Source organism: Anomaloglossus baeobatrachus, unplaced genomic scaffold, assembly GCF_048569485.1.
Source record: "Anomaloglossus baeobatrachus isolate aAnoBae1 unplaced genomic scaffold, aAnoBae1.hap1 Scaffold_3366, whole genome shotgun sequence".
Lineage (NCBI taxonomy): Eukaryota > Metazoa > Chordata > Amphibia > Anura > Aromobatidae > Anomaloglossus > Anomaloglossus baeobatrachus.
The window spans coordinates 39607-60025 of NW_027442741.1; the positions used below are offsets into that span (position 1 = coordinate 39607).

The window sequence follows — 20419 nt, forward strand, 5'->3', positions numbered from 1 at the left end:
AGTGTTCCGTCTCTTCATGTTGTGCACAGTTCAAACGGAAAATACATCAACAGGCAGACTACAGAAAAGCTTACTATCAAAGGTTAGAGGGGGGCTTTCTCAGAGGGCTTTTTACAGTTTTTCTATTCCCAATTAGCCGTTTAAGTGTACTTATTGAAAGTAGTAATTCTTTCATAGGCCGCCCTTTCTTAGTATTTGACGTTCCTTATATTGCGGTATGAGGCTTCGCAGTAGGTTGCAAACATTCATCACCCATGACTGTCCCCAATTGAGCTCAGAAGCTCAATGTCTATCATGACCTCTCTTTTAGAATGTCCAAGAGCAAGCAAACTATTCCTCCAGGAGAGGGCGCCAACAGACTACTAAAGAGATCATCATTACTCAAAGAAAACCCCAAAAACCAATGCATGATAGGAATAAACAGGTAACTTTCTTTGGAGTGGAAGCGGAGAGATCGCACCAGATGCCAATTCTAGATGTTATCACACCTGTGGTCACTGCAGCAGCAGGTGAATCCACTTTGTCCAAAAGGGATCTATTCCATTCAATTGCAAATGATCTAGATAAGACAGAGAACTGCAGCACGGGGACATAGCCGAGTTGGTCAGGTTGAGTGGTGATGAGTTTGCTATTTGGATGAATAAAGAAAGTCAAAAGTGTGAAAGATAAAAAACAAAAGGAGGAAGTGTGAAAAGTGAATGGGCCAAATTGAGGTGCATATGAAGACGTATGCTTTCTTCCAATTCATTAAATCGGGCTAATATGAATCAGGTGAATTGAGTTCTGCTTTTGGAAACTGGGTTAAGAAGGGGTGCACCGTTCCTGGAGGTACTGCAATACCAGGTCAATGCGTGGAGTGGACAGAGCAAGCTCTTTTTCCATCTCCCTGTTCTAAAAATCCATTTAATATATGGTCCCCAGATAGGGGACGTATCAGATATTAAACTGATAAGAACAGATACTACACTTGATCTTAGCCAAAAGGCCGAGAAGCGATAACCAGAATTGGTTTGGGCCTCGAGTGGCACCCTGGCCTATGCCGGACACATCTTAGGGAGAGAGAGCGAGAGGGAGACAAACCCACGCCTACACAAGACATTTTGTCACCCAAGCCAACCCTTGAAAAGGCTGCTTTGCAGAGCCAAAACAAGAAGAATGGTGCGTTTTGCAGCCGCCGCCCACTGCAATGAATCTGAATAACTCCTCCTTTAGGGCGCAAGCAACTCCCCTCCCCCTTGCAGTCTTTCCAATTCACGATACAAAAAGACGGACAGGACAGGTTGCCTGACTTTCCGTCACTGCCACCCTTTGCCATCCTTACCCGTAGAAAGCCCTTTCATCATCCCCAAACCCTAATCTTTTCCCTTTCCTTCCCAGCCCCCAAACCCTGCCCTCTGTACCTTTCTCACCACCCGCTTCCCTTCTCCTGTCATCCCCCTACCACCCGGGAAAAAAAGAGATTGCCCCCTCCTTCCACTAGCCCACCCTCCCACCCAAAGAACAACTTCTTCTGCGCAGCTTGTTTTCTAGGCAGCAGCGCTATTGTGATGTCATCGGGGGGCATTGTGACAAGCCGCCAGTGTTCCGTCTCTTCATGTTGTGCACAGTTCAAACGGAAAATACATCAACAGGCAGACTACAGAAAAGCTTACTATCAAAGGTTAGAGGGGGGCTTTCTCAGAGGGCTTTTTACAGTTTTTCTATTCCCAATTAGCCGTTTAAGTGTACTTATTGAAAGTAGTAATTCTTTCATAGGCCGCCCTTTCTTAGTATTTGACGTTCCTTATATTGCGGTATGAGGCTTCGCAGTAGGTTGCAAACATTCATCACCCATGACTGTCCCCAATTGAGCTCAGAAGCTCAATGTCTATCATGACCTCTCTTTTAGAATGTCCAAGAGCAAGCAAACTATTCCTCCAGGAGAGGGCGCCAACAGACTACTAAAGAGATCATCATTACTCAAAGAAAACCCCAAAAACCAATGCATGATAGGAATAAACAGGTAACTTTCTTTGGAGTGGAAGCGGAGAGATCGCACCAGATGCCAATTCTAGATGTTATCACACCTGTGGTCACTGCAGCAGCAGGTGAATCCACTTTGTCCAAAAGGGATCTATTCCATTCAATTGCAAATGATCTAGATAAGACAGAGAACTGCAGCACGGGGACATAGCCGAGTTGGTCAGGTTGAGTGGTGATGAGTTTGCTATTTGGATGAATAAAGAAAGTCAAAAGTGTGAAAGATAAAAAACAAAAGGAGGAAGTGTGAAAAGTGAATGGGCCAAATTGAGGTGCATATGAAGACGTATGCTTTCTTCCAATTCATTAAATCGGGCTAATATGAATCAGGTGAATTGAGTTCTGCTTTTGGAAACTGGGTTAAGAAGGGGTGCACCGTTCCTGGAGGTACTGCAATACCAGGTCAATGCGTGGAGTGGACAGAGCAAGCTCTTTTTCCATCTCCCTGTTCTAAAAATCCATTTAATATATGGTCCCCAGATAGGGGACGTATCAGATATTAAACTGATAAGAACAGATTTTGATTTAATGAAGCTTTCCAAAGCACCACAAAAAATGCATGACCGAAGTCACACCAAAAACAGTGCAAAGGCTAGGATTCGTGTGGACCCCACCGTGAGGAGAGGGTCCCCAAAAATCAACCCCGTCCCTCCGAGCCAGAAGGCCACAGCAAGGGTCAGGGATCTTCGGTGCTCTCCCAAGCCGAAGCCTGGTTGAGCCTTGTCGTTGCTCCCAGCGTCCACCCAGGCATCTTACCCAAGTGGAGTAGAGAGCTACTAGTTGTTGGTTTCGCAGCCGAAACTGCCCGGACCGTCAACCGGTGTTGGTTTCTCAGCCCAAGGCTAACCGGACCTCCAACCGGGTGTTGGTTTCTCAGCCGAAGCTGACCCAGACCTCCAACCGGGTGTTGGTTTCTCAGCCGAAGCTGACCCAGACCTCCAACCGGGTGTTAGTTTCTCAGCCCAAAGCTGACCAGACCTCCGACCGGGATTATAAAAATTTCCCTTCCTAGCCAGAAGGCCGGGATAGGGTAATATGCTCAAAAAGTATGAAAAGGCAAGGTACGGTGTGCTACAGAGCCCAAGGCTTGCCGGGGTCCCAAGCCAGCAAGCTCAGACTCACTCCAGGGTCGTCAGTCCTGGGGCACGTTGTACCATAGCCCCCCACCCTTACTCAGTCTAATAGCCTCGATCCTGGTAGGGCCATGTTTTCCTCTAGATGAATATACTATCCACCCAGAGTACTAGCAAGCGCAACCTTCCAGTGTGCATTGTATCATTGTACTAAGGTGGCCTGGAGCTTAAACCACCTCTTCGAACAACACTACACTTGATCTTAGCCAAAAGGCCGAGAAGCGATAACCAGAATTGGTTTGGGCCTCGAGTGGCACCCTGGCCTATGCCGGACACATCTTAGGGAGAGAGAGCGAGAGGGAGACAAACCCACGCCTACACAAGACATTTTGTCACCCAAGCCAACCCTTGAAAAGGCTGCTTTGCAGAGCCAAAACAAGAAGAATGGTGCGTTTTGCAGCCGCCGCCCACTGCAATGAATCTGAATAACTCCTCCTTTAGGGCGCAAGCAACTCCCCTCCCCCTTGCAGTCTTTCCAATTCACGATACAAAAAGACGGACAGGACAGGTTGCCTGACTTTCCGTCACTGCCACCCTTTGCCATCCTTACCCGTAGAAAGCCCTTTCATCATCCCCAAACCCTAATCTTTTCCCTTTCCTTCCCAGCCCCCAAACCCTGCCCTCTGTACCTTTCTCACCACCCGCTTCCCTTCTCCTGTCATCCCCCTACCACCCGGGAAAAAAAGAGATTGCCCCCTCCTTCCACTAGCCCACCCTCCCACCCAAAGAACAACTTCTTCTGCGCAGCTTGTTTTCTAGGCAGCAGCGCTATTGTGATGTCATCGGGGGGCATTGTGACAAGCCGCCAGTGTTCCGTCTCTTCATGTTGTGCACAGTTCAAACGGAAAATACATCAACAGGCAGACTACAGAAAAGCTTACTATCAAAGGTTAGAGGGGGGCTTTCTCAGAGGGCTTTTTACAGTTTTTCTATTCCCAATTAGCCGTTTAAGTGTACTTATTGAAAGTAGTAATTCTTTCATAGGCCGCCCTTTCTTAGTATTTGACGTTCCTTATATTGCGGTATGAGGCTTCGCAGTAGGTTGCAAACATTCATCACCCATGACTGTCCCCAATTGAGCTCAGAAGCTCAATGTCTATCATGACCTCTCTTTTAGAATGTCCAAGAGCAAGCAAACTATTCCTCCAGGAGAGGGCGCCAACAGACTACTAAAGAGATCATCATTACTCAAAGAAAACCCCAAAAACCAATGCATGATAGGAATAAACAGGTAACTTTCTTTGGAGTGGAAGCGGAGAGATCGCACCAGATGCCAATTCTAGATGTTATCACACCTGTGGTCACTGCAGCAGCAGGTGAATCCACTTTGTCCAAAAGGGATCTATTCCATTCAATTGCAAATGATCTAGATAAGACAGAGAACTGCAGCACGGGGACATAGCCGAGTTGGTCAGGTTGAGTGGTGATGAGTTTGCTATTTGGATGAATAAAGAAAGTCAAAAGTGTGAAAGATAAAAAACAAAAGGAGGAAGTGTGAAAAGTGAATGGGCCAAATTGAGGTGCATATGAAGACGTATGCTTTCTTCCAATTCATTAAATCGGGCTAATATGAATCAGGTGAATTGAGTTCTGCTTTTGGAAACTGGGTTAAGAAGGGGTGCACCGTTCCTGGAGGTACTGCAATACCAGGTCAATGCGTGGAGTGGACAGAGCAAGCTCTTTTTCCATCTCCCTGTTCTAAAAATCCATTTAATATATGGTCCCCAGATAGGGGACGTATCAGATATTAAACTGATAAGAACAGATACTACACTTGATCTTAGCCAAAAGGCCGAGAAGCGATAACCAGAATTGGTTTGGGCCTCGAGTGGCACCCTGGCCTATGCCGGACACATCTTAGGGAGAGAGAGCGAGAGGGAGACAAACCCACGCCTACACAAGACATTTTGTCACCCAAGCCAACCCTTGAAAAGGCTGCTTTGCAGAGCCAAAACAAGAAGAATGGTGCGTTTTGCAGCCGCCGCCCACTGCAATGAATCTGAATAACTCCTCCTTTAGGGCGCAAGCAACTCCCCTCCCCCTTGCAGTCTTTCCAATTCACGATACAAAAAGACGGACAGGACAGGTTGCCTGACTTTCCGTCACTGCCACCCTTTGCCATCCTTATCCGTAGAAAGCCCTTTCATCATCCCCAAACCCTAATCTTTTCCCTTTCCTTCCCAGCCCCCAAACCCTGCCCTCTGTACCTTTCTCACCACCCGCTTCCCTTCTCCTGTCATCCCCCTACCACCCGGGAAAAAAAGAGATTGCCCCCTCCTTCCACTAGCCCACCCTCCCACCCAAAGAACAACTTCTTCTGCGCAGCTTGTTTTCTAGGCAGCAGCGCTATTGTGATGTCATCGGGGGGCATTGTGACAAGCCGCCAGTGTTCCGTCTCTTCATGTTGTGCACAGTTCAAACGGAAAATACATCAACAGGCAGACTACAGAAAAGCTTACTATCAAAGGTTAGAGGGGGGCTTTCTCAGAGGGCTTTTTACAGTTTTTCTATTCCCAATTAGCCGTTTAAGTGTACTTATTGAAAGTAGTAATTCTTTCATAGGCCGCCCTTTCTTAGTATTTGACGTTCCTTATATTGCGGTATGAGGCTTCGCAGTAGGTTGCAAACATTCATCACCCATGACTGTCCCCAATTGAGCTCAGAAGCTCAATGTCTATCATGACCTCTCTTTTAGAATGTCCAAGAGCAAGCAAACTATTCCTCCAGGAGAGGGCGCCAACAGACTACTAAAGAGATCATCATTACTCAAAGAAAACCCCAAAAACCAATGCATGATAGGAATAAACAGGTAACTTTCTTTGGAGTGGAAGCGGAGAGATCGCACCAGATGCCAATTCTAGATGTTATCACACCTGTGGTCACTGCAGCGGCAGGTGAATCCACTTTGTCCAAAAGGGATCTATTCCATTCAATTGCAAATGATCTAGATAAGACAGAGAACTGCAGCACGGGGACATAGCCGAGTTGGTCAGGTTGAGTGGTGATGAGTTTGCTATTTGGATGAATAAAGAAAGTCAAAAGTGTGAAAGATAAAAAACAAAAGGAGGAAGTGTGAAAAGTGAATGGGCCAAATTGAGGTGCATATGAAGACGTATGCTTTCTTCCAATTCATTAAATCGGGCTAATATGAATCAGGTGAATTGAGTTCTGCTTTTGGAAACTGGGTTAAGAAGGGGTGCACCGTTCCTGGAGGTACTGCAATACCAGGTCAATGCGTGGAGTGGACAGAGCAAGCTCTTTTTCCATCTCCCTGTTCTAAAAATCCATTTAATATATGGTCCCCAGATAGGGGACGTATCAGATATTAAACTGATAAGAACAGATACTACACTTGATCTTAGCCAAAAGGCCGAGAAGCGATAACCAGAATTGGTTTGGGCCTCGAGTGGCACCCTGGCCTATGCCGGACACATCTTAGGGAGAGAGAGCGAGAGGGAGACAAACCCACGCCTACACAAGACATTTTGTCACCCAAGCCAACCCTTGAAAAGGCTGCTTTGCAGAGCCAAAACAAGAAGAATGGTGCGTTTTGCAGCCGCCGCCCACTGCAATGAATCTGAATAACTCCTCCTTTAGGGCGCAAGCAACTCCCCTCCCCCTTGCAGTCTTTCCAATTCACGATACAAAAAGACGGACAGGACAGGTTGCCTGACTTTCCGTCACTGCCACCCTTTGCCATCCTTACCCGTAGAAAGCCCTTTCATCATCCCCAAACCCTAATCTTTTCCCTTTCCTTCCCAGCCCCCAAACCCTGCCCTCTGTACCTTTCTCACCACCCGCTTCCCTTCTCCTGTCATCCCCCTACCACCCGGGAAAAAAAGAGATTGCCCCCTCCTTCCACTAGCCCACCCTCCCACCCAAAGAACAACTTCTTCTGCGCAGCTTGTTTTCTAGGCAGCAGCGCTATTGTGATGTCATCGGGGGGCATTGTGACAAGCCGCCAGTGTTCCGTCTCTTCATGTTGTGCACAGTTCAAACGGAAAATACATCAACAGGCAGACTACAGAAAAGCTTACTATCAAAGGTTAGAGGGGGGCTTTCTCAGAGGGCTTTTTACAGTTTTTCTATTCCCAATTAGCCGTTTAAGTGTACTTATTGAAAGTAGTAATTCTTTCATAGGCCGCCCTTTCTTAGTATTTGACGTTCCTTATATTGCGGTATGAGGCTTCGCAGTAGGTTGCAAACATTCATCACCCATGACTGTCCCCAATTGAGCTCAGAAGCTCAATGTCTATCATGACCTCTCTTTTAGAATGTCCAAGAGCAAGCAAACTATTCCTCCAGGAGAGGGCGCCAACAGACTACTAAAGAGATCATCATTACTCAAAGAAAACCCCAAAAACCAATGCATGATAGGAATAAACAGGTAACTTTCTTTGGAGTGGAAGCGGAGAGATCGCACCAGATGCCAATTCTAGATGTTATCACACCTGTGGTCACTGCAGCAGCAGGTGAATCCACTTTGTCCAAAAGGGATCTATTCCATTCAATTGCAAATGATCTAGATAAGACAGAGAACTGCAGCACGGGGACATAGCCGAGTTGGTCAGGTTGAGTGGTGATGAGTTTGCTATTTGGATGAATAAAGAAAGTCAAAAGTGTGAAAGATAAAAAACAAAAGGAGGAAGTGTGAAAAGTGAATGGGCCAAATTGAGGTGCATATGAAGACGTATGCTTTCTTCCAATTCATTAAATCGGGCTAATATGAATCAGGTGAATTGAGTTCTGCTTTTGGAAACTGGGTTAAGAAGGGGTGCACCGTTCCTGGAGGTACTGCAATACCAGGTCAATGCGTGGAGTGGACAGAGCAAGCTCTTTTTCCATCTCCCTGTTCTAAAAATCCATTTAATATATGGTCCCCAGATAGGGGACGTATCAGATATTAAACTGATAAGAACAGATACTACACTTGATCTTAGCCAAAAGGCCGAGAAGCGATAACCAGAATTGGTTTGGGCCTCGAGTGGCACCCTGGCCTATGCCGGACACATCTTAGGGAGAGAGAGCGAGAGGGAGACAAACCCACGCCTACACAAGACATTTTGTCACCCAAGCCAACCCTTGAAAAGGCTGCTTTGCAGAGCCAAAACAAGAAGAATGGTGCGTTTTGCAGCCGCCGCCCACTGCAATGAATCTGAATAACTCCTCCTTTAGGGCGCAAGCAACTCCCCTCCCCCTTGCAGTCTTTCCAATTCACGATACAAAAAGACGGACAGGACAGGTTGCCTGACTTTCCGTCACTGCCACCCTTTGCCATCCTTACCCGTAGAAAGCCCTTTCATCATCCCCAAACCCTAATCTTTTCCCTTTCCTTCCCAGCCCCCAAACCCTGCCCTCTGTACCTTTCTCACCACCCGCTTCCCTTCTCCTGTCATCCCCCTACCACCCGGGAAAAAAAGAGATTGCCCCCTCCTTCCACTAGCCCACCCTCCCACCCAAAGAACAACTTCTTCTGCGCAGCTTGTTTTCTAGGCAGCAGCGCTATTGTGATGTCATCGGGGGGCATTGTGACAAGCCGCCAGTGTTCCGTCTCTTCATGTTGTGCACAGTTCAAACGGAAAATACATCAACAGGCAGACTACAGAAAAGCTTACTATCAAAGGTTAGAGGGGGGCTTTCTCAGAGGGCTTTTTACAGTTTTTCTATTCCCAATTAGCCGTTTAAGTGTACTTATTGAAAGTAGTAATTCTTTCATAGGCCGCCCTTTCTTAGTATTTGACGTTCCTTATATTGCGGTATGAGGCTTCGCAGTAGGTTGCAAACATTCATCACCCATGACTGTCCCCAATTGAGCTCAGAAGCTCAATGTCTATCATGACCTCTCTTTTAGAATGTCCAAGAGCAAGCAAACTATTCCTCCAGGAGAGGGCGCCAACAGACTACTAAAGAGATCATCATTACTCAAAGAAAACCCCAAAAACCAATGCATGATAGGAATAAACAGGTAACTTTCTTTGGAGTGGAAGCGGAGAGATCGCACCAGATGCCAATTCTAGATGTTATCACACCTGTGGTCACTGCAGCAGCAGGTGAATCCACTTTGTCCAAAAGGGATCTATTCCATTCAATTGCAAATGATCTAGATAAGACAGAGAACTGCAGCACGGGGACATAGCCGAGTTGCTCAGGTTGAGTGGTGATGAGTTTGCTATTTGGATGAATAAAGAAAGTCAAAAGTGTGAAAGATAAAAAACAAAAGGAGGAAGTGTGAAAAGTGAATGGGCCAAATTGAGGTGCATATGAAGACGTATGCTTTCTTCCAATTCATTAAATCGGGCTAATATGAATCAGGTGAATTGAGTTCTGCTTTTGGAAACTGGGTTAAGAAGGGGTGCACCGTTCCTGGAGGTACTGCAATACCAGGTCAATGCGTGGAGTGGACAGAGCAAGCTCTTTTTCCATCTCCCTGTTCTAAAAATCCATTTAATATATGGTCCCCAGATAGGGGACGTATCAGATATTAAACTGATAAGAACAGATACTACACTTGATCTTAGCCAAAAGGCCGAGAAGCGATAACCAGAATTGGTTTGGGCCTCGAGTGGCACCCTGGCCTATGCCGGACACATCTTAGGGAGAGAGAGCGAGAGGGAGACAAACCCACGCCTACACAAGACATTTTGTCACCCAAGCCAACCCTTGAAAAGGCTGCTTTGCAGAGCCAAAACAAGAAGAATGGTGCGTTTTGCAGCCGCCGCCCACTGCAATGAATCTGAATAACTCCTCCTTTAGGGCGCAAGCAACTCCCCTCCCCCTTGCAGTCTTTCCAATTCACGATACAAAAAGACGGACAGGACAGGTTGCCTGACTTTCCGTCACTGCCACCCTTTGCCATCCTTACCCGTAGAAAGCCCTTTCATCATCCCCAAACCCTAATCTTTTCCCTTTCCTTCCCAGCCCCCAAACCCTGCCCTCTGTACCTTTCTCACCACCCGCTTCCCTTCTCCTGTCATCCCCCTACCACCCGGGAAAAAAAGAGATTGCCCCCTCCTTCCACTAGCCCACCCTCCCACCCAAAGAACAACTTCTTCTGCGCAGCTTGTTTTCTAGGCAGCAGCGCTATTGTGATGTCATCGGGGGGCATTGTGACAAGCCGCCAGTGTTCCGTCTCTTCATGTTGTGCACAGTTCAAACGGAAAATACATCAACAGGCAGACTACAGAAAAGCTTACTATCAAAGGTTAGAGGGGGGCTTTCTCAGAGGGCTTTTTACAGTTTTTCTATTCCCAATTAGCCGTTTAAGTGTACTTATTGAAAGTAGTAATTCTTTCATAGGCCGCCCTTTCTTAGTATTTGACGTTCCTTATATTGCGGTATGAGGCTTCGCAGTAGGTTGCAAACATTCATCACCCATGACTGTCCCCAATTGAGCTCAGAAGCTCAATGTCTATCATGACCTCTCTTTTAGAATGTCCAAGAGCAAGCAAACTATTCCTCCAGGAGAGGGCGCCAACAGACTACTAAAGAGATCATCATTACTCAAAGAAAACCCCAAAAACCAATGCATGATAGGAATAAACAGGTAACTTTCTTTGGAGTGGAAGCGGAGAGATCGCACCAGATGCCAATTCTAGATGTTATCACACCTGTGGTCACTGCAGCAGCAGGTGAATCCACTTTGTCCAAAAGGGATCTATTCCATTCAATTGCAAATGATCTAGATAAGACAGAGAACTGCAGCACGGGGACATAGCCGAGTTGGTCAGGTTGAGTGGTGATGAGTTTGCTATTTGGATGAATAAAGAAAGTCAAAAGTGTGAAAGATAAAAAACAAAAGGAGGAAGTGTGAAAAGTGAATGGGCCAAATTGAGGTGCATATGAAGACGTATGCTTTCTTCCAATTCATTAAATCGGGCTAATATGAATCAGGTGAATTGAGTTCTGCTTTTGGAAACTGGGTTAAGAAGGGGTGCACCGTTCCTGGAGGTACTGCAATACCAGGTCAATGCGTGGAGTGGACAGAGCAAGCTCTTTTTCCATCTCCCTGTTCTAAAAATCCATTTAATATATGGTCCCCAGATAGGGGACGTATCAGATATTAAACTGATAAGAACAGATACTACACTTGATCTTAGCCAAAAGGCCGAGAAGCGATAACCAGAATTGGTTTGGGCCTCGAGTGGCACCCTGGCCTATGCCGGACACATCTTAGGGAGAGAGAGCGAGAGGGAGACAAACCCACGCCTACACAAGACATTTTGTCACCCAAGCCAACCCTTGAAAAGGCTGCTTTGCAGAGCCAAAACAAGAAGAATGGTGCGTTTTGCAGCCGCCGCCCACTGCAATGAATCTGAATAACTCCTCCTTTAGGGCGCAAGCAACTCCCCTCCCCCTTGCAGTCTTTCCAATTCACGATACAAAAAGACGGACAGGACAGGTTGCCTGACTTTCCGTCACTGCCACCCTTTGCCATCCTTACCCGTAGAAAGCCCTTTCATCATCCCCAAACCCTAATCTTTTCCCTTTCCTTCCCAGCCCCCAAACCCTGCCCTCTGTACCTTTCTCACCACCCGCTTCCCTTCTCCTGTCATCCCCCTACCACCCGGGAAAAAAAGAGATTGCCCCCTCCTTCCACTAGCCCACCCTCCCACCCAAAGAACAACTTCTTCTGCGCAGCTTGTTTTCTAGGCAGCAGCGCTATTGTGATGTCATCGGGGGGCATTGTGACAAGCCGCCAGTGTTCCGTCTCTTCATGTTGTGCACAGTTCAAACGGAAAATACATCAACAGGCAGACTACAGAAAAGCTTACTATCAAAGGTTAGAGGGGGGCTTTCTCAGAGGGCTTTTTACAGTTTTTCTATTCCCAATTAGCCGTTTAAGTGTACTTATTGAAAGTAGTAATTCTTTCATAGGCCGCCCTTTCTTAGTATTTGACGTTCCTTATATTGCGGTATGAGGCTTCGCAGTAGGTTGCAAACATTCATCACCCATGACTGTCCCCAATTGAGCTCAGAAGCTCAATGTCTATCATGACCTCTCTTTTAGAATGTCCAAGAGCAAGCAAACTATTCCTCCAGGAGAGGGCGCCAACAGACTACTAAAGAGATCATCATTACTCAAAGAAAACCCCAAAAACCAATGCATGATAGGAATAAACAGGTAACTTTCTTTGGAGTGGAAGCGGAGAGATCGCACCAGATGCCAATTCTAGATGTTATCACACCTGTGGTCACTGCAGCAGCAGGTGAATCCACTTTGTCCAAAAGGGATCTATTCCATTCAATTGCAAATGATCTAGATAAGACAGAGAACTGCAGCACGGGGACATAGCCGAGTTGGTCAGGTTGAGTGGTGATGAGTTTGCTATTTGGATGAATAAAGAAAGTCAAAAGTGTGAAAGATAAAAAACAAAAGGAGGAAGTGTGAAAAGTGAATGGGCCAAATTGAGGTGCATATGAAGACGTATGCTTTCTTCCAATTCATTAAATCGGGCTAATATGAATCAGGTGAATTGAGTTCTGCTTTTGGAAACTGGGTTAAGAAGGGGTGCACCGTTCCTGGAGGTACTGCAATACCAGGTCAATGCGTGGAGTGGACAGAGCAAGCTCTTTTTCCATCTCCCTGTTCTAAAAATCCATTTAATATATGGTCCCCAGATAGGGGACGTATCAGATATTAAACTGATAAGAACAGATACTACACTTGATCTTAGCCAAAAGGCCGAGAAGCGATAACCAGAATTGGTTTGGGCCTCGAGTGGCACCCTGGCCTATGCCGGACACATCTTAGGGAGAGAGAGCGAGAGGGAGACAAACCCACGCCTACACAAGACATTTTGTCACCCAAGCCAACCCTTGAAAAGGCTGCTTTGCAGAGCCAAAACAAGAAGAATGGTGCGTTTTGCAGCCGCCGCCCACTGCAATGAATCTGAATAACTCCTCCTTTAGGGCGCAAGCAACTCCCCTCCCCCTTGCAGTCTTTCCAATTCACGATACAAAAAGACGGACAGGACAGGTTGCCTGACTTTCCGTCACTGCCACCCTTTGCCATCCTTACCCGTAGAAAGCCCTTTCATCATCCCCAAACCCTAATCTTTTCCCTTTCCTTCCCAGCCCCCAAACCCTGCCCTCTGTACCTTTCTCACCACCCGCTTCCCTTCTCCTGTCATCCCCCTACCACCCGGGAAAAAAAGAGATTGCCCCCTCCTTCCACTAGCCCACCCTCCCACCCAAAGAACAACTTCTTCTGCGCAGCTTGTTTTCTAGGCAGCAGCGCTATTGTGATGTCATCGGGGGGCTTTGTGACAAGCCGCCAGTGTTCCGTCTCTTCATGTTGTGCACAGTTCAAACGGAAAATACATCAACAGGCAGACTACAGAAAAGCTTACTATCAAAGGTTAGAGGGGGGCTTTCTCAGAGGGCTTTTTACAGTTTTTCTATTCCCAATTAGCCGTTTAAGTGTACTTATTGAAAGTAGTAATTCTTTCATAGGCCGCCCTTTCTTAGTATTTGACGTTCCTTATATTGCGGTATGAGGCTTCGCAGTAGGTTGCAAACATTCATCACCCATGACTGTCCCCAATTGAGCTCAGAAGCTCAATGTCTATCATGACCTCTCTTTTAGAATGTCCAAGAGCAAGCAAACTATTCCTCCAGGAGAGGGCGCCAACAGACTACTAAAGAGATCATCATTACTCAAAGAAAACCCCAAAAACCAATGCATGATAGGAATAAACAGGTAACTTTCTTTGGAGTGGAAGCGGAGAGATCGCACCAGATGCCAATTCTAGATGTTATCACACCTGTGGTCACTGCAGCAGCAGGTGAATCCACTTTGTCCAAAAGGGATCTATTCCATTCAATTGCAAATGATCTAGATAAGACAGAGAACTGCAGCACGGGGACATAGCCGAGTTGGTCAGGTTGAGTGGTGATGAGTTTGCTATTTGGATGAATAAAGAAAGTCAAAAGTGTGAAAGATAAAAAACAAAAGGAGGAAGTGTGAAAAGTGAATGGGCCAAATTGAGGTGCATATGAAGACGTATGCTTTCTTCCAATTCATTAAATCGGGCTAATATGAATCAGGTGAATTGAGTTCTGCTTTTGGAAACTGGGTTAAGAAGGGGTGCACCGTTCCTGGAGGTACTGCAATACCAGGTCAATGCGTGGAGTGGACAGAGCAAGCTCTTTTTCCATCTCCCTGTTCTAAAAATCCATTTAATATATGGTCCCCAGATAGGGGACGTATCAGATATTAAACTGATAAGAACAGATACTACACTTGATCTTAGCCAAAAGGCCGAGAAGCGATAACCAGAATTGGTTTGGGCCTCGAGTGGCACCCTGGCCTATGCCGGACACATCTTAGGGAGAGAGAGCGAGAGGGAGACAAACCCACGCCTACACAAGACATTTTGTCACCCAAGCCAACCCTTGAAAAGGCTGCTTTGCAGAGCCAAAACAAGAAGAATGGTGCGTTTTGCAGCCGCCGCCCACTGCAATGAATCTGAATAACTCCTCCTTTAGGGCGCAAGCAACTCCCCTCCCCCTTGCAGTCTTTCCAATTCACGATACAAAAAGACGGACAGGACAGGTTGCCTGACTTTCCGTCACTGCCACCCTTTGCCATCCTTACCCGTAGAAAGCCCTTTCATCATCCCCAAACCCTAATCTTTTCCCTTTCCTTCCCAGCCCCCAAACCCTGCCCTCTGTACCTTTCTCACCACCCGCTTCCCTTCTCCTGTCATCCCCCTACCACCCGGGAAAAAAAGAGATTGCCCCCTCCTTCCACTAGCCCACCCTCCCACCCAAAGAACAACTTCTTCTGCGCAGCTTGTTTTCTAGGCAGCAGCGCTATTGTGATGTCATCGGGGGGCATTGTGACAAGCCGCCAGTGTTCCGTCTCTTCATGTTGTGCACAGTTCAAACGGAAAATACATCAACAGGCAGACTACAGAAAAGCTTACTATCAAAGGTTAGAGGGGGGCTTTCTCAGAGGGCTTTTTACAGTTTTTCTATTCCCAATTAGCCGTTTAAGTGTACTTATTGAAAGTAGTAATTCTTTCATAGGCCGCCCTTTCTTAGTATTTGACGTTCCTTATATTGCGGTATGAGGCTTCGCAGTAGGTTGCAAACATTCATCACCCATGACTGTCCCCAATTGAGCTCAGAAGCTCAATGTCTATCATGACCTCTCTTTTAGAATGTCCAAGAGCAAGCAAACTATTCCTCCAGGAGAGGGCGCCAACAGACTACTAAAGAGATCATCATTACTCAAAGAAAACCCCAAAAACCAATGCATGATAGGAATAAACAGGTAACTTTCTTTGGAGTGGAAGCGGAGAGATCGCACCAGATGCCAATTCTAGATGTTATCACACCTGTGGTCACTGCAGCAGCAGGTGAATCCACTTTGTCCAAAAGGGATCTATTCCATTCAATTGCAAATGATCTAGATAAGACAGAGAACTGCAGCACGGGGACATAGCCGAGTTGGTCAGGTTGAGTGGTGATGAGTTTGCTATTTGGATGAATAAAGAAAGTCAAAAGTGTGAAAGATAAAAAACAAAAGGAGGAAGTGTGAAAAGTGAATGGGCCAAATTGAGGTGCATATGAAGACGTATGCTTTCTTCCAATTCATTAAATCGGGCTAATATGAATCAGGTGAATTGAGTTCTGCTTTTGGAAACTGGGTTAAGAAGGGGTGCACCGTTCCTGGAGGTACTGCAATACCAGGTCAATGCGTGGAGTGGACAGAGCAAGCTCTTTTTCCATCTCCCTGTTCTAAAAATCCATTTAATATATGGTCCCCAGATAGGGGACGTATCAGATATTAAACTGATAAGAACAGATACTACACTTGATCTTAGCCAAAAGGCCGAGAAGCGATAACCAGAATTGGTTTGGGCCTCGAGTGGCACCCTGGCCTATGCCGGACACATCTTAGGGAGAGAGAGCGAGAGGGAGACAAACCCACGCCTACACAAGACATTTTGTCACCCAAGCCAACCCTTGAAAAGGCTGCTTTGCAGAGCCAAAACAAGAAGAATGGTGCGTTTTGCAGCCGCCGCCCACTGCAATGAATCTGAATAACTCCTCCTTTAGGGCGCAAGCAACTCCCCTCCCCCTTGCAGTCTTTCCAATTCACGATACAAAAAGACGGACAGGACAGGTTGCCTGACTTTCCGTCACTGCCACCCTTTGCCATCCTTACCCGTAGAAAGCCCTTTCATCATCCCCAAACCCTAATCTTTTCCCTTTCCTTCCCAGCCCCCAAACCCTGCCCTCTGTACCTTTCTCACCACCCGCTTCCCTTCTCCTGTCATCCCCCTACCACCCGGGAAAAAAAGAGATTGCCCCCTCCTTCCACTAGCCCACCCTCCCACCCAAAGAACAACTTCTTCTGCGCAGCTTGTTTTCTAGGCAGCAGCGCTATTGTGATGTCATCGGGGGGCATTGTGACAAGCCGCCAGTGTTCCGTCTCTTCATGTTGTGCACAGTTCAAACGGAAAATACATCAACAGGCAGACTACAGAAAAGCTTACTATCAAAGGTTAGAGGGGGGCTTTCTCAGAGGGCTTTTTACAGTTTTTCTATTCCCAATTAGCCGTTTAAGTGTACTTATTGAAAGTAGTAATTCTTTCATAGGCCGCCCTTTCTTAGTATTTGACGTTCCTTATATTGCGGTATGAGGCTTCGCAGTAGGTTGCAAACATTCATCACCCATGACTGTCCCCAATTGAGCTCAGAAGCTCAATGTCTATCATGACCTCTCTTTTAGAATGTCCAAGAGCAAGCAAACTATTCCTCCAGGAGAGGGCGCCAACAGACTACTAAAGAGATCATCATTACTCAAAGAAAACCCCAAAAACCAATGCATGATAGGAATAAACAGGTAACTTTCTTTGGAGTGGAAGCGGAGAGATCGCACCAGATGCCAATTCTAGATGTTATCACACCTGTGGTCACTGCAGCAGCAGGTGAATCCACTTTGTCCAAAAGGGATCTATTCCATTCAATTGCAAATGATCTAGATAAGACAGAGAACTGCAGCACGGGGACATAGCCGAGTTGGTCAGGTTGAGTGGTGATGAGTTTGCTATTTGGATGAATAAAGAAAGTCAAAAGTGTGAAAGATAAAAAACAAAAGGAGGAAGTGTGAAAAGTGAATGGGCCAAATTGAGGTGCATATGAAGACGTATGCTTTCTTCCAATTCATTAAATCGGGCTAATATGAATCAGGTGAATTGAGTTCTGCTTTTGGAAACTGGGTTAAGAAGGGGTGCACCGTTCCTGGAGGTACTGCAATACCAGGTCAATGCGTGGAGTGGACAGAGCAAGCTCTTTTTCCATCTCCCTGTTCTAAAAATCCATTTAATATATGGTCCCCAGATAGGGGACGTATCAGATATTAAACTGATAAGAACAGATACTACACTTGATCTTAGCCAAAAGGCCGAGAAGCGATAACCAGAATTGGTTTGGGCCTCGAGTGGCACCCTGGCCTATGCCGGACACATCTTAGGGAGAGAGAGCGAGAGGGAGACAAACCCACGCCTACACAAGACATTTTGTCACCCAAGCCAACCCTTGAAAAGGCTGCTTTGCAGAGCCAAAACAAGAAGAATGGTGCGTTTTGCAGCCGCCGCCCACTGCAATGAATCTGAATAACTCCTCCTTTAGGGCGCAAGCAACTCCCCTCCCCCTTGCAGTCTTTCCAATTCACGATACAAAAAGACGGACAGGACAGGTTGCCTGACTTTCCGTCACTGCCACCCTTTGCCATCCTTACCCGTAGAAAGCCCTTTCATCATCCCCAAACCCTAATCTTTTCCCTTTCCTTCCCAGCCCCCAAACCCTGCCCTCTGTACCTTTCTCACCACCCGCTTCCCTTCTCCTGTCATCCCCCTACCACCCGGGAAAAAAAGAGATTGCCCCCTCCTTCCACTAGCCCACCCTCCCACCCAAAGAACAACTTCTTCTGCGCAGCTTGTTTTCTAGGCAGCAGCGCTATTGTGATGTCATCGGGGGGCATTGTGACAAGCCGCCAGTGTTCCGTCTCTTCATGTTGTGCACAGTTCAAACGGAAAATACATCAACAGGCAGACTACAGAAAAGCTTACTATCAAAGGTTAGAGGGGGGCTTTCTCAGAGGGCTTTTTACAGTTTTTCTATTCCCAATTAGCCGTTTAAGTGTACTTATTGAAAGTAGTAATTCTTTCATAGGCCGCCCTTTCTTAGTATTTGACGTTCCTTATATTGCGGTATGAGGCTTCGCAGTAGGTTGCAAACATTCATCACCCATGACTGTCCCCAATTGAGCTCAGAAGCTCAATGTCTATCATGACCTCTCTTTTAGAATGTCCAAGAGCAAGCAAACTATTCCTCCAGGAGAGGGCGCCAACAGACTACTAAAGAGATCATCATTACTCAAAGAAAACCCCAAAAACCAATGCATGATAGGAATAAACAGGTAACTTTCTTTGGAGTGGAAGCGGAGAGATCGCACCAGATGCCAATTCTAGATGTTATCACACCTGTGGTCACTGCAGCAGCAGGTGAATCCACTTTGTCCAAAAGGGATCTATTCCATTCAATTGCAAATGATCTAGATAAGACAGAGAACTGCAGCACGGGGACATAGCCGAGTTGGTCAGGTTGAGTGGTGATGAGTTTGCTATTTGGATGAATAAAGAAAGTCAAAAGTGTGAAAGATAAAAAACAAAAGGAGGAAGTGTGAAAAGTGAATGGGCCAAATTGAGGTGCATATGAAGACGTATGCTTTCTTCCAATTCATTAAATCGGGCTAATATGAATCAGGTGAATTGAGTTCTGCTTTTGGAAACTGGGTTAAGAAGGGGTGCACCGTTCCTGGAGGTACTGCAATACCAGGTCAATGCGTGGAGTGGACAGAGCAAGCTCTTTTTCCATCTCCCTGTTCTAAAAATCCATTTAATATATGGTCCCCAGATAGGGGACGTATCAGATATTAAACTGATAAGAACAGATACTACACTTGATCTTAGCCAAAAGGCCGAGAAGCGATAACCAGAATTGGTTTGGGCCTCGAGTGGCACCCTGGCCTATGCCGGACACATCTTAGGGAGAGAGAGCGAGAGGGAGACAAACCCACGCCTACACAAGACATTTTGTCACCCAAGCCAACCCTTGAAAAGGCTGCTTTGCAGAGCCAAAACAAGAAGAATGGTGCGTTTTGCAGCCGCCGCCCACTGCAATGAATCTGAATAACTCCTCCTTTAGGGCGCAAGCAACTCCCCTCCCCCTTGCAGTCTTTCCAATTCACGATACAAAAAGACGGACAGGACAGGTTGCCTGACTTTCCGTCACTGCCACCCTTTGCCATCCTTACCCGTAGAAAGCCCTTTCATCATCCCCAAACCCTAATCTTTTCCCTTTCCTTCCCAGCCCCCAAACCCTGCCCTCTGTACCTTTCTCACCACCCGCTTCCCTTCTCCTGTCATCCCCCTACCACCCGGGAAAAAAAGAGATTGCCCCCTCCTTCCACTAGCCCACCCTCCCACCCAAAGAACAACTTCTTCTGCGCAGCTTGTTTTCTAGGCAGCAGCGCTATTGTGATGTCATCGGGGGGCATTGTGACAAGCCGCCAGTGTTCCGTCTCTTCATGTTGTGCACAGTTCAAACGGAAAATACATCAACAGGCAGACTACAGAAAAGCTTACTATCAAAGGTTAGAGGGGGGCTTTCTCAGAGGGCTTTTTACAGTTTTTCTATTCCCAATTAGCCGTTTAAGTGTACTTATTGAAAGTAGTAATTCTTTCATAGGCCGCCCTTTCTTAGTATTTGACGTTCCTTATATTGCGGTATGAGGCTTCGCAGTAGGTTGCAAACATTCATCACCCATGACTGTCCCCAATTGAGCTCAGAAGCTCAATGTCTATCATGACCTCTCTTTTAGAATGTCCAAGAGCAAGCAAACTATTCCTCCAGGAGAGGGCGCCAACAGACTACTAAAGAGATCATCATTACTCAAAGAAAACCCCAAAAACCAATGCATGATAGGAATAAACAGGTAACTTTCTTTGGAGTGGAAGCGGAGAGATCGCACCAGATGCCAATTCTAGATGTTATCACACCTGTGGTCACTGCAGCAGCAGGTGAATCCACTTTGTCCAAAAGGGATCTATTCCATTCAATTGCAAATGATCTAGATAAGACAGAGAACTGCAGCACGGGGACATAGCCGAGTTGGTCAGGTTGAGTGGTGATGAGTTTGCTATTTGGATGAATAAAGAAAGTCAAAAGTGTGAAAGATAAAAAACAAAAGG

The 20419-nt window shown here is 46.5% G+C and overlaps 12 non-coding genes across 12 annotated transcripts; all 12 read right to left on the bottom strand.

Annotated features, from left to right (window-relative positions):
- Positions 1–806: 806 nt before the first annotated feature.
- Positions 807–997, bottom strand: LOC142271407 (U2 spliceosomal RNA). The gene has a single exon (XR_012736466.1). It is a non-coding gene; the product is annotated as a U2 spliceosomal RNA (small nuclear RNA).
- Positions 998–2384: 1387 nt separating this feature from the next.
- Positions 2385–2580, bottom strand: LOC142271437 (U2 spliceosomal RNA). Its single transcript, XR_012736493.1, has one exon. It is a non-coding gene; the product is annotated as a U2 spliceosomal RNA (small nuclear RNA).
- Positions 2581–4765: 2185 nt separating this feature from the next.
- On the bottom strand, positions 4766–4956 carry LOC142271409 (U2 spliceosomal RNA). Its single transcript, XR_012736467.1, has one exon. It is a non-coding gene; the product is annotated as a U2 spliceosomal RNA (small nuclear RNA).
- A 1387-nt stretch (positions 4957–6343) lies between these two features.
- On the bottom strand, positions 6344–6534 carry LOC142271410 (U2 spliceosomal RNA). The gene has a single exon (XR_012736468.1). It is a non-coding gene; the product is annotated as a U2 spliceosomal RNA (small nuclear RNA).
- Positions 6535–7921: 1387 nt separating this feature from the next.
- Positions 7922–8112, bottom strand: LOC142271411 (U2 spliceosomal RNA). Its single transcript, XR_012736469.1, has one exon. It is a non-coding gene; the product is annotated as a U2 spliceosomal RNA (small nuclear RNA).
- A 1387-nt stretch (positions 8113–9499) lies between these two features.
- LOC142271413 (U2 spliceosomal RNA) lies at positions 9500–9690 on the bottom strand. Its single transcript, XR_012736472.1, has one exon. It is a non-coding gene; the product is annotated as a U2 spliceosomal RNA (small nuclear RNA).
- Positions 9691–11077: 1387 nt separating this feature from the next.
- On the bottom strand, positions 11078–11268 carry LOC142271414 (U2 spliceosomal RNA). Its single transcript, XR_012736473.1, has one exon. It is a non-coding gene; the product is annotated as a U2 spliceosomal RNA (small nuclear RNA).
- A 1387-nt stretch (positions 11269–12655) lies between these two features.
- On the bottom strand, positions 12656–12846 carry LOC142271415 (U2 spliceosomal RNA). Its single transcript, XR_012736474.1, has one exon. It is a non-coding gene; the product is annotated as a U2 spliceosomal RNA (small nuclear RNA).
- Positions 12847–14233: 1387 nt separating this feature from the next.
- On the bottom strand, positions 14234–14424 carry LOC142271416 (U2 spliceosomal RNA). The gene has a single exon (XR_012736475.1). It is a non-coding gene; the product is annotated as a U2 spliceosomal RNA (small nuclear RNA).
- Positions 14425–15811: 1387 nt separating this feature from the next.
- Positions 15812–16002, bottom strand: LOC142271417 (U2 spliceosomal RNA). Its single transcript, XR_012736476.1, has one exon. It is a non-coding gene; the product is annotated as a U2 spliceosomal RNA (small nuclear RNA).
- A 1387-nt stretch (positions 16003–17389) lies between these two features.
- LOC142271418 (U2 spliceosomal RNA) lies at positions 17390–17580 on the bottom strand. Its single transcript, XR_012736477.1, has one exon. It is a non-coding gene; the product is annotated as a U2 spliceosomal RNA (small nuclear RNA).
- Positions 17581–18967: 1387 nt separating this feature from the next.
- Positions 18968–19158, bottom strand: LOC142271420 (U2 spliceosomal RNA). The gene has a single exon (XR_012736478.1). It is a non-coding gene; the product is annotated as a U2 spliceosomal RNA (small nuclear RNA).
- Between the last annotated feature and the right edge of the window lie 1261 nt (positions 19159–20419).